The 24,504-nt window shown below is 37.6% G+C and overlaps 1 protein-coding gene across 2 annotated transcripts in view; it reads right to left on the minus strand.

Annotated features, from left to right (window-relative positions):
- Pik3ca (phosphatidylinositol-4,5-bisphosphate 3-kinase catalytic subunit alpha) overlaps positions 1-24,277 on the minus strand; it is a 68,511-nt gene extending 44,234 nt beyond the window's left edge. Inside the window, exons 1-2 of one of the 2 annotated variants that reach the window (XM_048347082.1) lie at positions 23,855-24,277; positions 16,745-16,814 (exon numbers count right to left, since the gene is read on the minus strand). The gene's annotated coding sequence lies outside the window, so the exon portion shown is untranslated. The remainder of the gene's footprint in view (positions 1-16,744; positions 16,815-23,854) is intronic. The other variant, XM_048347081.1, reaches the window with a different exon arrangement.
- Positions 24,278-24,504: the final 227 nt, after the last annotated feature.

Genomic DNA, 24,504 nt, shown 5'->3' on the forward strand with positions numbered 1-24,504 from the left:
AAACGCATGGTCAGCCTGAGATACACAGTGAGATTCTGTCTCAAAAACAAAAGTTTAAAAAACATTAAAAGTATTCTTCATGTAAGTTCTGCCATGGCTTGAGCTTATTTCTAGATAAATGATGTTTTATTGTCAACTTGGTGACTAGGTTCTTCTCTTCCATTATATTTTACAATAGGCTGTTGTATATAATAATATAATGTCAAGAAGCTACACAGTCAAAGATGTATATTCTTGCTCCATAAAAGTCAAGTCAAAGGTATTGGTCTGTAACAGTACCATAAATTGGGCCCAACAGCAATCAATGATTTATGCCTTCAATCTTAGCTTTTCAGGAGGGTGAAATCCAGGAGATTTTTTTCAAAGCCAATGTAGGCAGAAGAGTCCACCCATCCTCAAAATAACCAGCAAAAAGTATATATGTGTGTGATACTTATGTGTATATGTATTACACATATGTGTGTATGTATGTAAGAATTAGAAACATCCAACATATTAAACAAAAGGGAATGTTTCATACATCACAACAGGGCATTTAATGGAATACTATATTAGTATTAAATGATACAGAACTGAATGTACTGATGTAACAATATCTCCAAAATAAAGAAACAGAATAACTGCATGACAAATGGGTTTGTATAAGGGGAAAATAGATCTTTCATTTAAAAATAATCAGAGTAAAGACCTTTGTGGCCAACCCCACCCCCCCCACCCCCCACCGTATCTCCTAAGTAAGGAGAATAAGAAAAAGAACACCATCTGATGAAGCCAGAAAACTATCCTAAATACATGGAGATTGAGAGGGGAAGCAGAGAATAAAATAACTTGGTAGAAGTTAGTAAAACTAAATTTAAGGGCCTACAAATAAGAAATATGCCAGTTTTCATGAAACCTTAGCATATTCAGGACTGGGAAATTCCTGAAACTACTCAGATTCCAGGTCTAGTCTATTTTGTGTAGTGAATGACTTCCCAACTCTACAGAAATCAAAAGGCATGGTTTCTGGAAAAATTAAACTCTAGAAGCTTTGATCTTCAATGGGTACAGAATTAAACACATATTGTCAAGTGTGGCGGTAAATAACTGTAATTTGGAATATCAGTCTGAGGTACATAGGGATACCCTGTTAAAGCAGATACAGGTAAAGTTGTTGCTAAAGTCAGGGGAATCTGTAAAAGTCAATGGGATCCCAAAGTTCCTTACTTTAAGATAACTCTAAAACAAACATCCTCCGACAGGAAATGTTATGGTTAGTCTCGAATGTCAACTTGCAATCTCTATCTGCTGTCATTGCCCATAACATTTTTATCTTTTCAAGGTAGACTACACCAACGATTCTCAAATGGGCTTTTAGGCCTTTAGCCTCAGATTGGAACATCATTGGTTCCCTTTCCCCTTGCTTACTTAGAAGCTTTCAGCTTCTTGTACAACTGGGTTCTCTGGCTGTTCAGTGTGGAGAGGCCATTGCCTCTGATATAATCCAGTGTAATAAATTCCCCTTTATAATTAATTAATGCTATTATCCTAGAGAACCTATTAATTTAAATTTTGAAACCAAGAATGCTTCTAAATAAATAGAACTGTAAAAACAGATTTCCTTATTTTGTAGTTCTGTGAATTTGTTCTCTATTATGATTAGATATAAAGAAGCTAATAAGACTCTCCTTCTATGGCATAAACAATTTAAAGAAATCTCCAAGTAACTAGGTACTGATGGTTTCCACTTATAATTATAGCTACTCAGAAGGCTGCAACCTGAAGACTGTGGTTCAAAGCCTGTCTGGGTAGAAAAGTCTGTGAAATTCCACCTCCAATTCAGCAGAACAATGCTAGACTAAAAGTGTAGTTCAAACTGTAGAGGGCTAGAGCTGTGAGCAAAATGTACAAAGACATGAATTCAAGTACTAAGGAAGGAAGGAAAGAAAGTAGGAAGGGTGGGGGGGAGAATCCAGAAAGTAAAAGTATTTGTGAGAGGCACTAAATTTAGTGACATTATACATGATACTAGCTTATTGCTGATGAAGGGATTTGAAAGCTCAGGAAGACTGCAAAGCTAGAATGAACTTACTATGTAAAATCCACATTTAAGATATTCAGAAAAGATGATCTCTTCACCAACACTTTAAGACACAGATATATGAGATGAGCAACATCATCCTTTAAGAACTCTGTCACACTGGGAGCTATAGTTTCTTAAATGTAGTATAGTACTAAGTATAATGGGATTCTGGAAGATCAGAGGCCAAGTGGTACCACACAACCACCCAAGGCAAAGTGGACACACTTAGCATAATGGACATTGATCAGAGTGATCTGAGTCATATAGGCCTATAGTATTGATTAATAATGATGTTACCAGCAATAACATAGCTAAGAATCCTACTTAATTTATTTTATTTTTTTACTTCTGAGACAGAGCAAGGCCAAGTACAGGCTGGCCTGGAACTCACAATACTCCTGCCTCAGTCTGGGAATGAGAATTATAGCATACACCACCACACTCAGCTTTTTGTTATAAGATTTTTACTATGCAGTCCAAGCTGACTTCTTGCCACAGCCATCCTGAGTGTTAGGATTTCAAGGGTACACCATCAAGTCCAGCTTAATTCTTACTTATTCTGTATAAGAATAATTCCAATGCTAATGAGTGGAAGCTTTTTGAATCTTAACATCAGGAAACCATCGATCCTCATCCAATTTCCAGACTTGTGCTAGTTTAGGGAAAGCCAGATCCCTTGAAGAATAATTCTGCTACACCAGAAATACTGCAATACCAGAAAGTTTTACTGTTAATCATGATCCATCCCTCCCAAAGGGATCTCCAGCTGTTTACCTAACTATACAATGGGGAAAAGGAAATAATCACAACATTTGAGCTCCTATGACAAAGTTAAGCTGATTCTAGGAGATCCAATAATTAATGTAGCACTGTAGTCAAAGCAGGGCTCAGGTATATAGTCAATGGAGCTTTAGCCAAGGTCTGACTCAAGCCTAATCACGTGGTGACTCCAAGGGCAACTGCTGTTCCAGATGTGCTTTCCTTGCCTGATGTTTCTTTCTGGGACAACTTCTCAAGGACAGTGATAGAAATTAAAAAAAAAAAAAAAAAACTTCACAGAGGCAGAACTTCAAGGAGCAGACCTTGCTGTATATTTTGTTAGAAAGAAAAAATAACTAGGTATGTGATTACATACAGATGCGTAGGTGCAGCCAGTGGCTTGTCTGGATGATCAGACTTGGAAGAAGCATGATTGGAAAATTGGTAACAAAGACATCTAGAAAAGAGGCATGTGGATAGACCTCTCCAAATGAGGAAAGGATGTGAAAACACTTGGGAGCCATGTAAATCATCACTAAATGGAATACAGAAATACTTAAATCAAGTGGACAGGAGGACACATTCAGTGGGTGTCTCTTTCCCCAATCATCCCTGTCATTGCCCAACATAGTGCCAAAGATAGACGGTGAACACCTAATCTGAGCGCACCAAAGGCCAACATAGCATCATTTCCTTGAGTGGTTTAGCTAGCAATCTGGTGCCAGGACCACTTCCATTATAGAAGGGTAAACACTTGATTTTTATTTTTATAGAAACAGATACTTATCCAGGGTATAGATCTGCCTTACTTGCACAAGATGGTCCTGTCAAAACCAACACTAGTGGGCTTACATAATGCCTTGTCCACAAGCATGGTATCCCATGCCACATAGCTCTGACCAAGGAGCGCATTTTACAGCCATACATGAAAATGGTCTTTACCATCGGTCCTACTATCTTTTTTTTTTTGCCAGTCCTGGGCTTTGAACTCAGAGTCTGAGTACTGTCCCTGTTTCTTTTTGCTCAAGGCTAGCACTCTGCCACTTGAGCCACAGTGCCACTTCTGGCCGTTTTCTCTATATGTGGTGCTGGGGAATTGAACCCAGGGCTTCATGTATACAAGGCAAGCACTCTTGCCACTGGGCCATATTCCCAACCCTGTCCTACTATCTTGAAGTAGATGGCCTGATAAGAGAATGTGTCTTCTGAAGAGGCAGTTACAGTGCCAGCTATGTGGCAACACCTTCTTCAGAAGGCTGTATATGCTCCTAATCAACATCATAATACTATATTTCCCTAGCCAGCAGAAATGGGACTGGTACTACCAGAAAAATTCTTGCTTCCTATTCTTATAGAGTTATGCTCTGCCAGCACAGAAACATTAATTCCAGAAGCAAGGAGTACTTCTACAAGACATAACAACAGAACTAGAAATCAGTATTTTCCCTTGAATACATAGTCCTCATGGCTCTGAGCTAACAGGCTAAGAAAAGAGTTGATGTTGGCAAGGGCAACACTTCCAATCTCCTAAAGGGAAAACTGGACTACACTCCACAACTTAAGATGTTTTCTCAATATTATTGTACTTTCTTACTAAGGTCAACAGGAAACTCTATCAGTTAATCCAGGTAAGATGACTTTTGACTCAGATACTTCAGGATTAAAGGGGTGGGTCACTCCTCCAAGTTAGAAATCAAGACTCCCTGAAATACTTGCTACAGACAAAGGGAGTGTTCATTTCGGAGAATAAGGAAGCTACAAATATCCACTACCGGGGCTGGGAATATGGCCTAGTGGCAAGAGTGCTTGCCTCGTATACATGAAGCCCTAGGTTCGATTCCTCAGCACCACATACATGGAAAACAGCCAGAAGTGGTGCTGGGGCTCATGAGGAGGAGTGCTAGCCTTGAGCAAAAAGAAGCCAGGGACAGTGCTCAGGCCCTGAATCCAAGGCCCAAGACTGGAGAGAGAGAGAGAGAGAGAGAGACAATAGCCACTACCATCACACAGTTCCAGAAGGAAGTTACAAGTGCCCACTATGATCACACAGTTCCAGAAACTGTCATTTCCACTAGCATTTTCAATTTTGTTAAGAACAGGTTTACATATATGTACACATATATTAAACAGATCTTTCCTTTTGTTCCTTTATGTAACTGAGTACTTAAGCATTATAAAATCTGTACTATAAGTTATGCAGATTTCATGACATAAGCAAGCATTCTTTAAAGAATTTTGCTACCTATTGTAGGAAAAGAATTACTACATTTTCAGTTATATGTAAGATAGCTATACCATTATCTTTATTTGGAGATGTGTTTGTGTCCAGCTGAAAAAGGGTAGACTTGTGATAATCCATCTTGATTATTAACTTCATTAGATTAAGATGCCTAAGAAATTAGTAAAGTACACTTCAAGGTATGTCTATGAGGGCATTTCCAGAGACAGTGACATAATAAATGAGAGGAGAGATCCACACCGTATGTGGTTGGTGACATCAAAAAGGCTGAGGACCCAGATAGAATAAAAGTGGAAAAAGGAGAAAATCAACCAGCATGTGCAGGCCTCACTTTTTCTTGTGTTTTATTTAAAGTGTATCTTAAAATTTGGCTTCATGAGTCATGACAAATGTCAAAAACGTCCTATCATTCAAGTTTTAAACCACTTCGAACCAGGCACCGGTGGCTCACACGTGTAATCCTAGCAACTCAGGAGGCTGAGAGCTAAAGATTGTGGTTCAAAGCCAGCCCAGCAGAAAAAAAGTCCTGGTGAGACTCTTTATCTCCAAATAATCACTCAAAAAACTGAAGTAGAGCTGTGGCTCAAGTGGTAGAGCACTAGCCTTGAGCACAAAGTGGCTCAGGGATAGCATCCAGGTTCGATACTTTAGAACTTTTACTTACAGGCCATCCATTTAATTTTATACTTCATATCCACTCTGTATGACCTTCTCTTTTCTTGCCTTTTTGGAATGGCTAGGACTTCAAGATAATTTTGAATAAATGTGGTAAAAACAAATATCCTTGCTGTACTCTTAATGTTAAGTGGAAAAACTATTTACTATGAAGTATGTAATTTTTTCAGATATCCTGTCTCAGAGTGAGAAAGTTACCTTTAATTTCTAGTCAATTGAGAATTTTTATTTGAACTTATATTAAATTTTATCAAATATGTCTATATATATGAATACAGTATTTTAATATGATTTTTCAACTTTTTCTTATATGCATGGTTCCTTACACTGGACTTTTGAAAGCTAGCCTTTCATTAATAGGACAAATTTCACACGATCATGCTCTTTTAAAAAAAACACATTATATTCCATTCCTAAGTATCCTAATATCTTAGAAGTGAGTGAGTGAGTGTGTGTGTGTGTGTGTGTGTGTGTGTGTGTGTGTATGAGGAAATCTGGCTGCCAGACATAATGTGATGCCTTTGTTTCAGCTCTGGGATTTGGCAATACAACTCAAAATGAAATGCAATAGACTTCTTCCTCCTATATTTTCTGAAAATTTGGGATCAATTCATATTTTTTCTTCTTTCAATATTTGACAGAATAATCAGCTATGTCACTGGGACCTTGTGATGAATCTTGATCATCAACCTGATTATAATGACAAATGCCTAGGAGATTAGAAAGGAACATTTCTGAGTATCTTCATGCCAAGGAGATTAGTAAGAAATGTTTCTTCATATGTTAATCCTTTTCCAAGAGGATTAACTGCCACTACCTCTGTAGTTGACACCACTATTCGTCCTGAATTTCAAATATAACTTTTTCTATTGTCCACATGCTTACTTACTTAGAAATCTGTTAATTTTCACATTTGAGAATTTAGTTTGTATGTTCTACTACTGTCATTTTTGTAGGAAGGAGTGCTAGTCCTGGGGCTTGAACTCTGGGCACAGGCACTGTCCCTGAGCTTTTTGCTCAAGGCTAGTGTTCTACCAGTTGGACCATAGCTCCACTTCTGGCTTTTTTTCTGGTGCTTAATTGGAAATAAAGAGTCTCATGGACTTTCCTGTCTGGGCTGGCTTCAAACGAAGATCCTCAGATCTCAGCCTCCTGAGTAGCTAGGATTACTGATATAAGCTAGGATAACTGAATATTGTTGATTTTTAACTTTGTAGTTCTAGAACATACTGCATAATTGTATGCTTTTATAATTTCTGTATCTCTGTATTATTTCTGTAATTCCCATATGTATACTCCGTTCCCATTATTCCTCCTATAATGACATTAATAACACTGGGTATACTTCAAAGAGAGTATAAGTGGGCAGCCAAGAGGGACAGGAGTGGATATAGGAAGTAAAATTTGCTAATAATAAAGTTAAGTTTTCTTATTATACTCTTTTACCTAACTGTAGTAATTTGTATACCAGTACACAAAAAAGGTATATAACAGCTAGCTATTAGTTATTCCTTAACTCTTCCCAGTATTAATAAAAATGTGGGTCTTTTGATATCAAGTTGAATCTTCGGGTTTATGATATCTATTAATAGTTCAAGGAATACTTTTTAATTCCTATTTTTACTAAGACAATAAAATACCAAATCAACTCACTAATAATTCGGTTAGGAGAACTAATGCTTTCAGACTAGTTTATGTGTTGTTGTTTTGAGTGTATATTGTCTATATGTTAGTCTCTAAAATAGTATAAGGAGTTTCATAATAACTTTTACTATATTAAATGTTTGAAAGAAAAGTAATGAGAACAGGTTAGCTTTAATAAATCTTAATGCCTTAATATATCTTTTTGTTGTTGTTTTGTTTTTTTGCCAGTGCTGGGCTTGGACTCAGGGCATGAGCACTGTCCCTGGCTTAATTTTGCTCAAGGCTAGCACTCTGCCACTTTAGCCACAGCGCCACTTTTGGCTGTTTTCTATATATGTGGTGCTGGGGAATTGAACCAAGGATTTCATATATGCAAGGAAAGCACTCTTGCCACTAGGCCATATTCCCAGCCCCCAATATATCTTTTTTAAAATGATATAGAATTTATCCATGAAGATACACAGTAGAGAATAAATGAAAAAAATCAAACATTCACGAGTTAATACAAAAGTTCAAGAAATAAAACACATCATGTTTTGGGGGAGAATAGCAATTTTCTGGTAGATGATCTTTACATTTGATATAGCCCCAGTAAAGTATCAATGATTTGTATGTAGAACTAATTAGTTTCTCTCTAATGTTTCTAATATTAAAAATCTGCAAAAAAAAAAAAAAAAAACTCCAGGAAAAGTTAGGGGAAGTGAGAGAAAATAACTTAACTCTCCTAATATTAAAGCGTATGATCAAACTACTAATAAGTAACAATAACAAAATATGGTTTATTAGGGGTCAGCTAAAGCTTAGTGGTTATATATGCCTATCAGCCCAGGTATTGAAGGAATGAAAAAGGAAGATCATCTGAGACCTTAAATTTGAGATTAGTCAGGATAATATAGAGAAAACTTTGTCTTGAGAATAAAATAAAGATTCCATTCAATATACCAGAAGAAAAACTTCAAAAGCAAACATACAATGTATCATACTACATGGTAAAGGCCACAGAGAACTCCTGTTGGGGAAAACAGCGTAGGTTACCAATTTGCACTTTGCAATAAACTAAATCTTACTAAAAATAAAAAATTAGCATTAAAAATAAAATAATAAAGCCAGGTGTCCAGTGGCTCATGCTTGTAATCCTAGCTACTCTGGAGGCTGAGATATGAAGATTGTGATTCAAAAACAGCCTGGTCAGGAAAGTCCTTGAGACTCTTACTTCTAATAAACTACTCAGAAAAAGCAGGAAGTGGTGCTGTGGCATAAGTGCTAGAGACTTGAGAGCAAAGAGGCTCAGGGACAGCAACTAGGCCCTGAGTTCAAGGCCCAGGACAGGTTAAACAATTTAAAATAGGGCTGGGAATATGGCCTAGTGGCAAGAGTGCTCGCCTCGTATACATGAAGCCCTGGGTTCGATTCCCCAGCACCACATATATAGAAAATGGCCAGAAGTGGCGCTGTGGCTCAAGTGGCAGAGTGCTAGCCTTGAGCAAAAAGAAGCCAGGGACAGTGCTCAGGCCCTGAGTCCAAGCCCCAGGACTGGCAAAAAAAAAAAAAAAAAATTAAAATCAAATAATAAGTACTACATGAAAATATGAGTTTTTCTTTTTACTATTAATGAAGTTATTTCTAAGTAAGAGTAGAAAAAAGTGAAAATACAAAAGAAATAAGTACTGTTGTATGTAGATGGAAAATTCCAAAGGACAAAACAAAATATAAACTAGTAAAAACTCATATTATTGATAATGGGAAATTGCATACTATACAAATAGTAATGGTGTGATAGAAAATACACAAAATAAAATGTATTGTGAGTTTACAGAAACAGCAGTATAAATGGCTAATTCAACAAAATGTCCCATCTTTCTTCAAAATAAAATAAAATGTGAATTAAATGATACAGCATTTCACTTATTAGATTTGCAAAATTAAGAGAAAAAAACAACACTGTGAGAACTTTGTTAGACACAGGTAATAAAAAATGAGGGGAAAAGCTGTGAAGAACCAAAGAAGTACCACAACCTAGTATTTGTTATTCCTGAAGTTCTGAAATGAGATAAATGGACAAAGGAATCTTAAAGAAACTAAAAACATCTGTGAACTAGAGAGATACATTTGGATTAAGAATATTACCAAGCAGAGCAAATACAAAAAAAAAAGAAGAAAAAGAAAAAGAAAAAGAAAAGGGGAAGGACCAAAACAAGAATCCATACTAGACAATATATTATAAAGATAGAGCCTAGAATGGTATATAGATAATCAAGAATGGGGGGCTGGGGATATGGCCTAGTGGCAAGAGAGCTTGCCTCGTATACATGAGGCCCTGGGTTCGATTCCCCAGCACCACATATACAGAAAAACGGCCAGAAGTGGCGCTGTGGCTCAAGTGGCAGAGTGCTAGCCTTGAGCAAAAGGAAGCCAGGGACAGTGCTCAGGCCCTGAGTCCAAGGCCCAGGACTGGCCAAAAAAAAAAAAAAAAGAATGGAATAAATTATCTGACTGGATTACTATTCTTATTAATTTTAACTATGGAGTAGTTAAAATCTGTTGGAAAAAAATTCAGCCAGGAACTTTAAACCTAGCAAACTAAATAAATAAATAAAATTTCCAAATTGGTTCTAAGACTTTTTTGCTATCCCCAACCAATCCTATGGCATTGACCTGAATAACTAATATACTTAACTGAAGAAAGAAGACTGTACAAGACTGGTAGAATGGACATCATAGTCAGCACATATAAACATATAATTTTTCAAAAACATTGAATTTGTTTTATATCAATCAGAAAAAGTATTAGGACCAAACCTGGAAGATGAAATCTGTACGGTTAAAGAGTGCTCAGGAAAAAAGAGGACAGAAGAGTTACAACAGGTTATAAGGAACAGATGGAAGAAATGAACAGTTAGGCAATATAGATATACTGAAGAATATATTATGTTTATTTTCACAATAAAAAAAGAAAAAGACCTGGAAACTTTTAAGAACAACATGTAATAAAAACAACATGTAATAAAATTATGTTTCAAATAAGGAAACCAACACAATTTTGAACAATATATAGAGTATATAAGAAGATAAACCAAATTACCTAAATGGTACTATATTTGTTTGTAATACTGCACACTAATTCAGAGAAAGAATTTTTGCTGAAGTACATATATTTCATCTTAATATTGAAGATAAGCAATCATTCTCCATAAAAGTATTTTGAGGTAATAAGAAACTGCTTTTGAAAAACTTGTACAAGTTTTTACAAGTATTGTTTATTTCAAATTATAGTACCTTAAATTTCATTTTGTAGATTTAAGTGCCATAAATATTGACAGAAAAAGTAAAAAGCCAACAACTGGCTATAGGGATATTACAAGATGACTCTAATTATCTAATATGTTTCTTTTAAAAGAACAACTGGCTATACGGATATTACAAGATGACTCTAATTATCTAATATGTTTCTTTTAAAAGAACAGTTGCTACTAAATATTTCATTGCTGACATTTAGTTTAAACCTTAGCTACATGTATTCTTCAGTGTATTGTCTGAACTTTGCAGCTGGTCATTATTTCCATCAACACCTTAAGAATGAAGTCTACAGTAAGGCTAAAGCATATCTAAACTGGAAACTAAGCTTCAAAAGTATAATAGAAATCCACCTGAACATTTGCACATATACAGCTTTCTTCTTAATTACAACACAATAAAATGTTCCCTATATAAACTGAAGAAGTGTTTGCAGTCATTCCGGAAGGAATGATGTCTTCTGCAAAGGAAGCAAATACAGTACATGTACAAGTGAAGAACATAAAAGTGAAAAAAAGACTATTTGAGGCTACCATTAGTAACCTTTTCTGATACATTCTATTTTTTGGAAGGTAAGAGGGTAGAAGAGTTTGCTTGGGATCGAACCCAAAGCCTTGTACATGCTACCATTTCTAATGGTGAGTTACATTCTTCCATACCCCTAACTTTTTCCTTGATACATTCTCCCTTTTTTCTGTATATATTTTGGGTTCTTTCTTTGTTACAGTTGCCTTTACATAGTGCATATAATTGTGTTATTTTTTAATTCAAATTACTATGAGAATTTCATAAAAATGTTTTATGACTATTTCCATATAAGATGTAATAGTTTACTTGCTAAGTAGTTATGCTATTGTAAACTGTTATATAATGCTGAAAATGGAATTACTGGGTCAAAAAGTACATTAATTTCAAAAACCTAAAATTGCCCATTTGTTTTCTAAATGCAGTCAATGGAATTACATGAGCAACAATATTTTATAGTACTATTCCAGAAAAAGCATCAATTGTCTAACACAAAAAGTTAAACTATATCACCACATCTTAAAAATTCACCTTCTTCAATAACCTTTTAGGAAAAAATACATTTCCTATGTGCTTTTAACTCTGGTTTAGTAGAAGAGCCTGTTTTCTCAGACTGTGAGGGACTTCATGCTTCTGAAAATACTTTAAAATTTTAAAAATATTTCAAAATACTTTAAGGTTTAAATACAAACACCTGCTACATTTTTGCAGAATTCTAGTTCTGGCTTGTAAGTCTTTTAATATGTTCATTGGATGGGGAGGCCAGAGAAAGAATAAGTGCCACTGTTTTCAGAGTCACATAAAATAAATTTTCCATTTGTAAGTCCTTCCATTTCTTTTACATTTTCATTTTTGGTAGCACTGAGATTTGAATTTATGTTCCGCTTTAGTCATGACTCCAGCCCTTTTGTTTTATTTAACTTTTTTTTTTTTTTTTTTTTGCCAGTCTTGGTGCTTAAGGGTCAGGGCCTGAGCACCGTCTGTGGCTTCTTTTTGCTCAAGGCTAGCACTCTACCACTTGAGCCACAGCGCCACTTCTGGCTTTTTCAGTTTATGTGGTGCTGAGGAATTGAACCCAGAGCTTCATGCATGCAAGGTAAGCACTCTTCTGCTAAGCCACATTCCCAGCCCCTGCTTTACTTTGTAGATAAAGTTTTAAACTTCTGCCTGATGTAGCACCCACTGCAATGATCCTATATCCTTCTACACTAATAGGATTACAGGGAGCCACCCACCTGGCCATTAGGTCTAATTCCTAATAAGTGTTTTCCTAACGATTCTCAAATATGTCTTTTTCTGTTTGCTTCTATTCACTTCCTTATCATAGAGTGTTTGATTCTTTTTTTTTTTTTTTTGGCCAGTCCTGGGCCTTGGACTCAGGGCCTGAGCACTGTCCCTGGCTTCTTCCCACTCAAGGCTAGCACTCTGCCACTTGAGCCACAGCGCCGCTTCTGGCCGTTTTCTGTATATGTGGTGCTGGGGAATCGAACCTAGGGCCTCGTGTATACGAGGCAGGCACTCTTTGCCACTAGGCTATATCCCCAGCCCGAGTGTTTGATTCTTTGATCTTAATTAAACTTTGATCAACTGTACTATCCATGCTTATATAACCATTTACTCTAATTTTATAGTACACTTAAAAGGTTAGCTGACATTCATTTTTCTTCATTGTTCATTGGAAACTATCTCACTTTTACTTGATTAGCCCCTCAAACAAAATAACTACCTTAATTTTTAAGATACACTGTATTGTTTTTTGCCAGTCCTGGGGCTTAACTTTGGGACTGCTGGCTATCCTTGAGTGCTGGCTAGCATTCAAGCTCTTGAGCCACAGTTCCACTTCTGGCTTTCTGGTGGTTAACTGGAGATAAGAACCTCACAAATTTTCCTGCCTGGGCTGACTTCAATCCATGATCCTTAGATCTCAGCCTCAGTGTAGCTAGGCAGGAACCACCAGTACCCAGCTCTTCAGACACATTTCTTAAAAGAAAATTACGTTATATCTGTGGGAAAACTGAAATTTGAATTTTCATACAATAGTTGAATTTTCATTCAGGGGCATGATATTCATTCCTCCCTCTCATGTATCTCAATAAAGATTTTTCTGTTTGATCCATAAAGGCTCACACATTTTTCACTAATATATAAAAATTTTTCTCTTGTTATAAATTACTTTAACCAACAGGTATTGCTATCATAAAGGAGAACTATTGATTTCAAAATTGTTACATATAATTATTGTATTATTAATCATTCCAATACTGTGATTACTGTCAGTTTTCACAGGAATGTAATCATACCACAACAATGGCAATGTGTATGTTTATAAAACCTGCTGCGCAGGATGCATAGGTAGAAAGAATAAGTTCAAGGTCATCCCTCAGCAAAAAACTTAAGACACTGTCTTAAAAATAGGTATACACAATCAGCTCACAGTTGTACTCTAGAGCACTGTGGTTCAAGGCCAGAAACAGCAAGAAGGGCTGGGAATGCGGCTTTGTGGTAGAGTGCTTGCCTAGCATGCATGAAGCCCTGGGTTTGATTCCTCAGCACCACATAAACAGAAAGTCACAAGTGGCACCTTGGCTCAAGTGGTAGAGTGCTAGTCTTCAGCAAAAAGAAGCCAGGGACAGTGCTCAGGCCCCAAGTTCAAGGTCCAGGACTGGTTAAAAAAAAAAGAAGAAAAAGAAAAGAAGAAGAAAAAAAACCACAGAATAAGTTTGAATAATCATCAACCATATTCTACCCAAACTGCTAAAAAAAATTTTTTTAAAGCAAAAGTGAAAGGTAAGCCAAGAGTCTCCATTATATAAGGTATCAAGAATAATACTAAAACCGGAAACTTGTATCAGTAGCATCAGTTATCTTAGTGACTAAAGGGAAATAGAGATTAAATGCATGGAAATAATCAAAACACATGACTGGTTTCACTATTTTCAAATGAATGATTTGTAAAGTATTCATATCCAGGTAGTGTCTATTATTGGTAACAAACAAATACACACACACACACACACACACATATATAAGGGTAAATACTGTATAATAAAGGCTCAGGGCAAGCCCAACAAAAAAGTATAAGCTGTATAAAGTAGACATGAAAACTATATTAAAGCCATGTCACAAAGAGACTATATAACAATATTAAACAACTTTAGTACATGAAAGAAAGATAGGGAAAGGAAATACCTAGTAGCACGAAATTAATACTGCTTCAATGTCAGGGAGTTACAAAGATATCTACTAGGATTAGAAGACTCTAGGAATAGACAGAAAACAAGATCCATAGGAAGCTGAGGCTAGATGTAAAATATACACAGCAGTGCTGGAGCACGGCTCAGGGCTGAATGCCTGCCTAGAAGAAAGCATCGGACACTAATTTCAGATCAAAGTACTGCAAACCATTTAGTTAATATTTTCTATCCATTAAATATCAAGCTAAATCTCCATATGGCAATTTTAATAAGGATTAGGTATAAAATACAATTCAAATTATAAGAACAAAAATGAAGTTTAAAGTTCCAATAGAAAAGAAAGCAGTAGAGCTGGGCAACAGTGGCTCACGTCTGCAATCAGAAGGAAGAGATCTGAAGATCAAGGTTTGAAGACAGCCTAAGAAGAAAAGTCTCTGTGAGACTCTTATCTCCAATTAACTCTGCAAAACCGGAAGTGGAACTGTGGCTCAAAATGGTAAAGGACCTCAGGGACTGCGCCCAGGCCCTGAGCTCATGCCTCACAACTAGCTAAAAAAAAGAAAAAAAGAAAAGAAAGCAGTAGTAGGGGATGGGAATGTAGCTTAGTGCCTGCCGAGAGGCCCTGGGTTCGATTCCTCAGTATCACATAAACAAAAAAAGCCAGAAGTGGTGCTGTAACCCAAGTGGTAGAATGATAGTCTTGAGCAAAAAGAAGCTCAGGAACAGTGCCCAGGCCCCGAATTCAAGCCCCAGAAATGACAAAAAAAAAAAAAAAGTAGCATAAAGAACAGATACTTCTGGCTTGTTGGAAAACAACTGTATTATCCAGTACCCAATGATTTGATCCATTATTAAATTTCAAATAAGACAGAATTCATTTCACTACAAAATGCTCTAAAAAAATTGATGAATCTTAATGATATGGTTCTTACTGTCAAAGTGTGTGCTTACTATACGCTAAGTACTGTCTTAAATGCTTTCACTTATTATGCTCATCTGTATTATTTATTTTTTTGTGTCAGTTGTAGGGATTGCACTCAGGGTCTGAGTGCTGTCCCTGAGGTCTTTTGCTCAAGGGTAGCCCTCTCTCACTCTGAGCCACAGCGCCACTTCTGGTTTGGGGTGGTTAATTGGAGATGCGAGTCTCAAAGACACTTCTGCCTGGCTGGTTTTGAACTGTGATCCTCAGATCAGCGTCCTGAGTAGCTAGGATTACAATCCTGATCTACCAGCACCCAGCCCTCACCTGTATTATTATTTATGATATAGGTAGTTATTATTCTTCTTTCATAAGTGAAAAATATGTATTACACAGAGAATATATATATATATATTTTTTTTTTGGCCAGTCCTGGGCCTTGGACTCAGGGCCTGAGCACTGTCCCTGGCTTCTTCCCGCTCAAGGCTAGCACTCTGCCACTTGAGCCACAGCGCCGCTTCTGGCCGTTTTCTGTATATGTGGTGCTGGGGAATCGAACCTAGGGCCTCGGTATACCGAGGCAGGCACTCTTGCCACTAGGCTATATCCCCAGCCCTACACAGAGAATATTTAACCTCTATTGGGTAAATAAGTTGCCCAAGGTTAGAACATTAGTCATCTTAATAGTCTGACCCAGTACATGCTCTTAACTCTTATGATATATATTTAGAAGAAGAAAAAGAAAATTAGAGAAGCCCATGTAGACAGTTTATATTTTACAAATTTTGTCCTAACCTCATATATTCTTTACAATTGTCAAATTACTTGCCTCAAATATTTGTTTGGGAAAGAAACAGGAGGAATGTTCTAAATTGCTATTTTCTGAAATAACTTCCAAAGTAATAATAACACAATACAGTTTGAATGTGTACAGATTTTATTACTGTCTTGGTTTATGTTATTTCTACTAAAGAAAAAATTACCAGTCTCCACAATAGGAAAATATTAGTAATCAACATTGCTTTGAGTCTTTTTTTTTTCTTTTGTCAGTTGTGAGGCTTGAACTCTGGGCCAGGGCGCTGTCCCTGAGCTCAAGGCAAGCACTCTACCACTTGAGCCACAACGCCACTTCTGGCTTTTTTCTATTTATATGGTGCTGAGGAATCGAACCCAAGGCTTCATGTATACAAGGCAAACACTCTACCACTAAGCCATATCCCCAGCCCCTGCTTTGAGTCTTACTACCATTTTTATCAATACAAAAACCACTCTGAAAAAATATGTTCAACTTTTACACCAATATATAGTCAGAGAAAAAAATGCAAATACCACTTTTTTATGACTGTCCATTAATCTATGTTTATAAGCCAACAGCTGATTTGACAAAAAGTACAAACGCAGTAACTCCAAAGTTTTTCAAAATATCTCATTACCTGTTTTCTGATCAAGGACATTGATTTTTGTCATCTTTCCATGTATTTGTCTGTGCAACTGAGGATAGATCTAGGGTGGAAAAAAAGAGGTTTACTAAGCCTCTGAAATTATGTTTTTAAGTCTAGAATACATCTTCTGAAAACTGTTTACTAGTAAGGGCTATCAAGGGAAATTATAGAAGTCTTCAACAAGTAAAGATGATGTCAAGTGTTTATTCACAGTTCTGTAACAGGTCTACTGGCCTATAACGCACTAGTATGTGGTGATGACCTAAGCACAATGCTTGTTGACGATATGATTGCTTCCAATAATAATCACACCGACAGTAGGCTTGGTTTCCCAAAGTCATTAATAATTTCAGGAAACTAAACCAGCAAACAAATGAATGTTATTTCACACCATTCTTTTCCAGTCAGATTCCCCCAGAATTTTACACAAATATTTGCAACTTTTTAAAAACAGATAAAAAGACTTTTGGTTCTGAAAATATAAGGAAGATACACTGTCTTCCCTGTAGGGAGTGACTGACTTACTCTCCTCTGAAACCAAGAACAGATTTTGCTTACGATTCTCAGGGTATGGGAATTATGAAGAACCTTAGAAATTTTGGAAGTGGAGAAAAAGCACTGAAAGGTCAAGCTCTCCACTGGACACAGGTAGCTCAAGGATATAATCCTAGCTACTCAGGAAGCTTACATGTGAGGATCACGGTTCGAAGCCATACAGGCAGGAAAGTCTGTGAGACTCTTATCTCCAATAAACTACAAAAAAAAAAAAAGCCAGAAGTGGAGCTGTGGCTTAAGTAGTAGAGCACTATCTTTGCACACAAAAGCTCAGGAAGTGCTCCCAGACCCAGAGTTCAAGTCCTAGAGCTAGCAAAAAAAAAAAAAAAAAAAAAAAGCAAAAAGAAAATCAAGCTCAAACACCAAGTTAAATGTAGAACCTACACTTTTATAATATATAATACAAACTTCTTTTTACAATAACACAGCCTCCTTAGTCTATTCCTTCAGTCTTTTATATGTGTGTATAGATACATATATATGTCTGTGTGTATATACACACATTTGAAGTTAGTTAACTTTTAGTTCTTCTTACATAACTCAAATCTATACTCAATACACAATAAACTAAGTCTCACATAGAACAATTTAGCTACTTTTAACAACTACTTATTTTTTTTTACTATTTCTTTTCAAGTATTGAACTACTAATAGAAATATCAGAATCACTTGCATTAAGGTACTATGCTAGGTGCTAGGAAATCAAGAATGAACACATCATTTCATCTGTTCAAACATGATGCTTAAAATCCTCTTTATGTTACTGCCTTATATTTCTATACTTGATGAGATACATTTCTCTGAGGAGAACCAACTCCTTGTGAGTTAAGTGTTATATTACCAGAATGTTTGTACCTTTGTACAGCTGTTTTCACAACTAAATAAATACTATAAATCTAAAGTATATAATCCATAATACAGATTTTTAAAACATCACATTTATTTCAAATGGTATTGCTTGCCCTGATACAAAGACTACTATGTTAAAACCGTAATCACATACAACATTTTTTTATAAAAGCACATTTGAGGCAAATTGTTAAGCTAATAACCAAAACAGTACAGGAAACATGAGTACTCGTTATGCCAAGTACAAAAATTATTCTTATACGATATAATAAATACACTTTATCTCAACCAGTTTATGCAATAGTTTTGTGATCACTTAAGTTATTTCATTATTGAGTTGCTTGGCAACATATTATGGTTTATATTGCATGAATTCAGGAAATGAGACAAAAACATGGTGTAATTTATTACACACATACACACACACTCAAAATTGTGTGATAGAAATGAATTTAGTCCCCTAGGACTAAAGTACAGCTAAAACATAGAGAATGCTATTTTGTTTCAAGGAATATTAAATTTGAGGAAAAAAATAGCTCTAAAAGTCACTACTTTAAACTTTCAAATTCTCACTGGGATGCTTGTGGATGGTTAGAGCCTAAGGATCACAGTTGGTGAGACCTATCTCAAACATAACCAGCAAAACAAACGAGGCTGCAGGTGTGCCTCAAGTGGAAAAGTGTTAGTCTAGTATATGGAAGACCTTGAGTTCAAACCCCAATACCGTAAGGAAAAAAGAAACAACAGAATTATTTTTTAAATATTATTCTAAGCTTAAACTCCCTATACTGAATAGGTGGGGAAAGTAGGAAAGAACACTTAAAACTTCCTTAACTAGGATATAGTACATAATTTATGTAATAAAGAATTGTATGACAAGGATTAATAACAATAGATTTCAGAGCAATATTATACTATGTGTAATGTAATAATACACTTTCCATATTACAAAAATCACATTACTTTCCAAAAGATAGTTAAACCTAAGAAAATGACCAGTGGCACTGCTTAATCAGGAAAGCACCCACCCAGAATGTAAACCCAAGTCCAAATCCTAGTGTTGTCAAAAGAAAAATTAAAAACATGACTCCCAAATAATGTATCAACAACTTTGGTCCCCTAATACATGTAACCATCAATCTCACAATGGAAACACTTTATGTCTATCTTCTGGAATTGTTCCTAACAGAAGATCAATTTTTCCTCTATTTCCTTTTTTATTCAGAACTAATATTCCCTAAATTGTGAAGTTTAATGAGCTATCACCAGTTTAAGTCTTATTTTGTAAACTATTGTTAATTTGTTCCCATCTTTTGAATGAAGTCTGACTATGCTTATCTTTGGATGGGTGAAAAGTCATCAGCTTAGACAATTTTCTCCCTCTCATTAATAACTTGGCACTTGCTATTCCAAATGGTACACTTCTCAAGCATAATTATCTCCTAAGTAAGAAGACCAACACCTGGGTGTTTGACAGTGGTATGGGGTTCTGAGAAAATGAAACCAAAAGCCACAGTGGTTTTGGTCCTCATTCACACTTGCATACCATTAAGCAGAGTGGAAAACTGAATTTATTATATATGCTGGGTCCTTTTAACTCCACTAAATCCACTCAGGAGATCTAACAACTCCTGGGGAGTGGAGGAGGAAATGAATATTTTTAAAGTTCCTAATCCAGGTAAAGAACAATTTTGGATCAATATTAACTAATTTAATTCAACAACTCTAATCAGTAGTAATTACTTCCCCTAATATGTATTAGATTTAAAGTAATTCTGCCAATCAGTTTTAGAACCAGGTTTTGAACACATCATATTCCAAAGCCAATATTGTTAGTCCTCAGAATTTTAAGACTAGATCACAAAGTACAATATAGAATATCCAGTAGAATCTGTTTATGCTCCAGATGAGAACAAAGCCTGAAGATACTAAGATCTGCCCAAAGACACAATGTTTCCAGGAAAGGAGAATAGAGACTGGAACTGAAACATTCTGACTTCCAGTAAAGTATTGGTAATTAATAATGGTCCTTATATTTGTGTGCTTTTATTGTGTCTAAAAAAGGGTGTTTTTAGATTTTTTCTTTAAATTCAGTAGTAGTACAAAGGGATTACAATTGAAAAAAAAGTGCCAGTTATGAGTACAATATGCCTTGATCAATGTCATACCCCTTTAATAATTCTTTCCATATCTCCCAACTTCACCCACCCCTCAATTTTCTTATTTCCATTTTCATACACACACACACACACACACACACACACACACACACTTTGGTTGCATTCTCTCCATTAGTCTACACTCTCTCCTTGACCTCAATCCCTCCAGATATACCACTGGTTCTAGTTTCCTTGTATTTAATTTTTAAAATATTAAATGCACATGGTAAAAATCAAAACAAGAGCTTATGATTTATTGCATATTGTAAGGAAATCTGTCTCTAAAATATTGACTTATCCTGTCAAATCCCTATAATGTACTAGTTATGATTATAAAAATACAACTGTTAGAAAATAGGAGTCCCTATCTGCATGGAATTTACATCCTGGAGAACGATACACAGACAAATAAGTAGGATATGACAATGGAGCAAGGAAGTGCTATGACAGTGGCTAGTACCACAAGATGCCATGGGAACAGGAGATTGGGACACCTGACCCAAACTGGATTTTTCAAAGGAGGACAGGTAAGTTGAAACAGCTAAAGAAAGAAATGAGCACACCAATGTTTCTGGAAATTCAAACACATTTACAAATGAGATCAAGGAAAGATCAGGAAATCTGTGTAGAAAGAAGAAATAAACCTAAAGATAGAAAAAAAAAAGCAATCAACAGAAAATAAAGGTCTTTGCAAGCCAGGGATTTACAGTGTTGTCAATTTGAATTATGTGAAACATAAACAAATAATGTGTGGGCTCCACCTCTTACCAATTTAATCAAAACCTCTGGGGATGAAACTCTAGTACTAGTATTTTTTTTTAAGTTCCCTAGAGATGTAACATGTAACCAGGCTTGAAAATCATTAAGTTGGAGAGGGCATTAAGTATATACGTTGACTGTAAATAAAAGAAACAATGATATTAAATAATGCAAACTATTTGGGCCTTCCTTTCTCTAGTTCTATTTAAAAATGAGATGGAATAGAGTACAGCTAGGATGAGACAGTGAAAGATACTGCTTTTGTCAATGCGTCGGTCATCTTTCACCTTATGGAACTCAGAACATCATTTCATAGAAATAATACTTCTGTCAACAAGACTGCAACAGAATTCTAAAAGTAAATAATACTGTACTAATAAGACATAAACCATAGAATTCTAAGACATACTTCTAAATTTGAATAATTTTTAAGATCACAAGTATAGCCACTGGAAGTCTAATCTTTTATACTACTATACTACTTAAGAAACACATTTCAGTTAAACACCACCCCCTACTTTGGAATTCAAGTGATAGAATAAAGTAGAGAACTGATCCTTTTAATGCAGCTCTGGCTGCTAAAAAGATCAAATGGGATTAAGTTTGCTCTCTTTAAATAAACAGATCAACAGAACAAATTCCCTTTACATGATAATCACAACTATTTAAATCTTTATTTAGGAAAGGGCACTAAGGAGGGGCATGCTACACACAAAGCAAAATGTTTTAGGAAAAAGTTGTTATGATCAATTGTGTATTCTATTTTATTTTTTAAGAGTATTTGAAAGAATGCTGGTTTGGAAGATTTTGCATCTAGGACTGCTCTTTGCAGTCAGGCTTTCACCTACCCTTTAAAGTATATACACTTTCAAGTAGTAATTTTTAGTCTGAGTATGCTATTTTTACTTATGGATATCTCTTTAATGTTGTACCCAACTCATTTTTAACTTCAGATAAATAAAATCAATGTTGTACAGTTCTAGTAGGTTCATTTTTAACTCTGACAGGAATACCTTCCAAACTTTATACTAAACAACCAATGTTGACACTCATTACTTATCTCTCGTAAGATGCTACTAATATTTTGAAAGCTATCATTTCTTTCGCTCACTTTGTGATTTTAATAAGAAATCACTCTACTTAAGAATAAGTTGCAGAAACTGTACAAGAAATGTATCCAGTGCCTAACGTATGAAACTGTAACATTCTGTACATCAGTTTGATAATAAAAATTTGAAAAAAAAAAAGAATAAGTTGCAGATTTTACTTTACCTTTGCCCACCCCTCAGGTTCCAAAACGAGATGAAAAAATTTGAGAAACACACACACACACACACACACACACACACAAGCTGTCTTCAGATAATTTTGGCTGATGACACAGCAGAACAGTTAATCTGATAACTAAAAATTTTCAGAGCATGTGTTTAGATGGTGATCTATACTGTCAGACACCAGAATTGAATGTTGGTTAATTTTTTTTTTTAGAACTTGAAGGCACGCATTCTAAATTCTTCAGCATCAGTTGCTTTGAGAAATCGTTAATGGAAACCCAAGTGTTTTTACTTATTCAAACTAATGTAACAATGAGGCATTTAAATATTTTTCTGGACACTTCTGACAATATGCAACCCAGCACATAAATTTGGTGCAATGCAAACAAATTCCCAGTGAATCTTGTTTCTCAGGATGAAAGCACGCAACCAATATTGCCCAAGAAGTTCAAAAGTTGCGGCAGATATCACAGACTTCGGTTATCTGGGATTTACCTGCCCACCTTTCCCAAGAGTCCTCCAAGGCCTTACAATCTACGATCCAAAGCATCACATTCACAATGTCGCCCAAACCCATGCCCAGCTGCACAAGGGCGCAGTGGTGGAATGAAGAATCATCACAAGGATGAAATCACAACTCCTAATTCATTAAAGAACGTACAAGCTGTGTTCCACAAAACCCCTTTATTTAACTGTGTAAGAACTCCCTACCACTCCTAAGTCTAGTGACACCACCACCAGTATTGCTTTAGCATCCTAAAATAAACTCCTCAAGCCCTGATCAAAACCCACTGATGTTTACACAGCCCAAGTTTTGGCTCGGTGTCATTCTGGAAAGCCGCTTAGGAAACAAAACACGGGCATCACAAAAGGACTTAGTAAAGGTACAAGTCACGTGAGCCATGTGTCAGGTCTATGAATGAAAGATCCAAACATTCGATTGTGTGGCTGAACGGAAAACACAATCTCGAAAGGAAGGGTGGGAGGGGAGCGGAGGTTTCCTTTCCTTCAGTACCCCTGCCGGGCGATTTAAACCCAGTATGAAACAAATCGGGGCCGCCAGGCTGGCGGGTCCGGAGCTCGGGAGTGACAGCCCCTCGGGAGCCGCCCGCCGCCCAGGCACAGCTTCCTCTCCCCGGGGTGCTCGCCGGTGGGCGTGCGGAGCCCGGAGACCCGCCGGCCGCCGCGGCCGAGCAGCACCCCCGGGTGCACTCCCTCGCGATCTTCCCCCCCCCCCCCCAACAAACCAGAAAGGAAGCCGAACCCAGGAATCAGGCAGCGGCCCGCGGAGCGCGAGGGGCGAGGCAAGCCCTCGCCGCAGTCGCCGGGAGAGGCCGAGACTGACGACAGGGAGGGAGCGGAGCGGCGATCGCCGGGCCACCTCCGCCCTAGGCCACCGCGGGAAGACCACCGGCCGGGAGCCCCCGCCCAGGGAAGGCGGGCGCGCCCGAGTCCCCGGAGCCCACCCGTCCCCGGCCCACCGCGCCGACCCGCGCTCTACTCACAATCGGGGCTCCTCCAGGCTGAGAGGCTCTAACCGCATCGGGTCCCAGCCCCGCGGGCGGCGGCGGCGGCGGCGCCGAGGGAGAGGAGAGCGGGCGGCTCGGCCCCCGCCTCCCGGCCCCTCTCCCCCGCCGCTCCGGAGCTGCCCGGCCGGGCCCGAGCCCTGCCTCGCCGGCGGCCCCAGCCCCAGCGGCCGCGGCAGCAGCAGCCCGAGACCTCAGCGGCGGCACCGGAACTGCCGCTTTCTCCGGGCTCCCAGGACTCGCTGGCCCCCGCCACACACCCCCGCCCCAGTCGCCTTTCTCTGTCGCCCCTGTTTTTTTTTTTTCTTTTGTTTCCAGAATAAACTTTATTGGTCTCTTTTTCCGCTCACATCGTGTAAACAAACAAGGAACTCTTCCCCACCCCCTCGACTTCCCCCTCCTACGGCAGAGGAGGGTGAGAGCCGAGAAGGAGGCCGGCTCACGAGTGACCTGGAAGCAGATGTGGAGAGGAGCGGAACTGACATTCCGGCGAGGGGAAGGAGGAAGTGGGAAAACCCGGAGGCAGCGCGCCACCGCGCCTGCGCGGCCCTCCGCCCGGAGTGGGATCTGTGGCGACTGTCGTGCAGAGGGGTTTGGAACCCGGGGGTCGTCTGCGGTGGGGCGGGCGT

This window comes from Perognathus longimembris, chromosome 5 (genome assembly GCF_023159225.1).
Source record: "Perognathus longimembris pacificus isolate PPM17 chromosome 5, ASM2315922v1, whole genome shotgun sequence".
NCBI classification, from domain to species: Eukaryota; Metazoa; Chordata; class Mammalia; order Rodentia; family Heteromyidae; genus Perognathus; species Perognathus longimembris.